This window comes from Arachis ipaensis, chromosome B8, assembly GCF_059453495.1.
Source record: "Arachis ipaensis isolate K30076 ecotype BB chromosome B8, ASM5945349v1, whole genome shotgun sequence".
In the NCBI taxonomy this organism is placed as follows: domain Eukaryota; kingdom Viridiplantae; phylum Streptophyta; class Magnoliopsida; order Fabales; family Fabaceae; genus Arachis; species Arachis ipaensis.
The window spans coordinates 20,908,108-20,910,285 of record NC_142443.1 but is presented as its reverse complement, the minus strand read 5'-3'; the positions used below and the strand labels follow the sequence as shown (position 1 = coordinate 20,910,285).

General features: G+C 42.1%; 1 non-coding gene across 1 annotated transcript; it reads right to left on the bottom strand.

Moving 5' to 3' along the window:
* Window positions 1-321: 321 nt before the first annotated feature.
* LOC148547401 (small nucleolar RNA R71) lies at window positions 322-429 on the bottom strand. The gene has a single exon (XR_015898955.1). It is a non-coding gene; the product is annotated as a small nucleolar RNA R71 (small nucleolar RNA).
* Window positions 430-2,178: the final 1,749 nt, after the last annotated feature.

Sequence of the window (2,178 nt, the reverse complement as noted above, 5' to 3'; positions counted from 1 at the left end):
AGAAGCATCTCCATTCCTGCCATTGGAGCAAACAACTTTGAGTTGAAACCTCAGCTAGTTTCTCTGATACAGCAGAACTGCAAGTTTCATGGACTTCCATCTGAAGATCCTTTTCAGTTCTTAACTGAATTCTTGCAGATATGTGATACTATTAAGACCAATGGAGTAGATCCTGAAGTCTACAGGCTCATGCTTTTCCCTTTTGCTGTAAGAGACAGAGCTAGAGTATGGTTGGACTCTCGACCCAAAGACAGCCTGAACTCTTGGGATAATCTGGTCACGGCTTTCTTAGCCAACTTCTTTCCTCCTCAAAAGCTGAGCAAGCTTAGAGCTGATGTTCAAATCTTCAGACAGAAAGAAGGTGAATCCCTCTATGAAGCTTGGGAAAGATACAAGCAGTTGACCAAAAAGTGTCCTTCTGACATGCTTTTAGAATGGACCATCCTGGATATATTCTATGATGGTTTATCTGAGCTATCAAAGATGTCATTGGATACTTCTGCAGGTGGATCCATTCACCTAAAGAAAATGCCTGCAGAAGCTCAAGAACTCATTGACATGGTTGCTAATAACCAGTTTATGTACACTTCTGAGAGGAATCCTGTGAGTAATGGGACGCCTATGAATAAGGGAGTTCTTGAAATTGATACTCTGAATGCCATATTGGCTCAGAACAAAATATTGACTCAGCAAGTCAATATGATTTTTCAGAGTCTGAATGGAATGCAAGCTGCATCCAACAGTACTCAAGAGGCTTCTTATGAAGAAGAAGCTTATGATCCTGAGAACCCTGCAATAGCAGAGGTAAATTACATGGGTGAACCATATGGAAACACCTATAATCCATCATGGAGAAATCACCCAAATCTCTCATGGAAGGATCAAAAGCCTCAACAAGGCTTTAATAATGGTGGAAGAAACAGGTTTAGCAATAGCAAACCTTTTCCATCATCCACTCAGCAACAGACAGAGAACTCTGAACAAAATACTTTTAATTTAGCAAACTTAGTCTCTGATCTATCCAAGGCCACTGCAAGTTTCATGAATGAAACAAGGTCTTCCATTAGAAATTTGGAAGCACAAGTGGGCCAGCTAAGTAAAAGGATCACTGAAATCCCTCCTAGTACTCTCCCAAGCAACACAGAAGAGAATCCAAAAGGAGAGTGCAAGGCCATTGACATAAGCAACATGGCCGAACCTATAAGAGAAGGAGAGGACGTAAATCCTAAGGAGGAAGACCTCCTGGGACGTCCAGTGATCAATAAGGAGCTTCCCTCTGAGGAACCTAAGAAATCTGAGACTCATCTAGAGACCATAGATATTCCATTGAACCTCCTTATGCCATTCATGAGCTCTGATGAGTATTCCTCTTCTGAAGAGAATGAGGATGTTACTGAAGAGCAAGCTGCCAAGTTCCTTGGTGCAATCATGAAGCTAAATGCCAAATTATTTGGTATTGAGACTTGGGAAGATGAACCTCCCTTGTTCACCAATGAACTAAGTGATCTGGATCAACTGACATTGCCTCAGAAGAGACAGGATCCTGGAAAGTTCATAATACCTTGTACCATAGGCACCATGATCTTCAAGGCTCTGTGTGACCTTGGTTCAGGATAAACCTCATGCCCCTCTCTGTAATAGAGAAACTGGGAATCTATGGGGTGCAAGCTGCTAAAATCTCATTAGAGATGGCAGACAATTCAAGAAAACAGGCTTATGGACAAGTAGAGGACGTGTTAGTAAAGGTTGAAGGCCTTTACATCCTGCTGACTTCATAGTCCTGGATACCGGAAAGGAAGAGGATGAATCCATCATCCTAGGAAGACCTTTCTTAGCCACAGCAAGAGCTGTGATTGATGTGGACAGAGGAGAATTGATCCTTCAAATAAATGAGGACAACCTTGTGTTTGCAACTCAAGGATCTCTCTCTGCATCCATGGAGAGGAAGCATAAAAAGCTTCTCTCAAAGCAGAGTCAACCAAAGCCCCCACAGTTAAACTCTAAGTTTGGTGTTGGGAGGCCACAACCAAGCTCTAAGTTTGGTGTTGGGAGGTCTCAACAAAGCTCTGCACATCTGTGAGGCTCCATGAGAGCCCACTGTCAAGCTTTTGACATTAAAGAAGCGCTTGTTAGGAGGCAACCCAATGTTTAATTATCTAATTTTATTTTTGTTTTTCA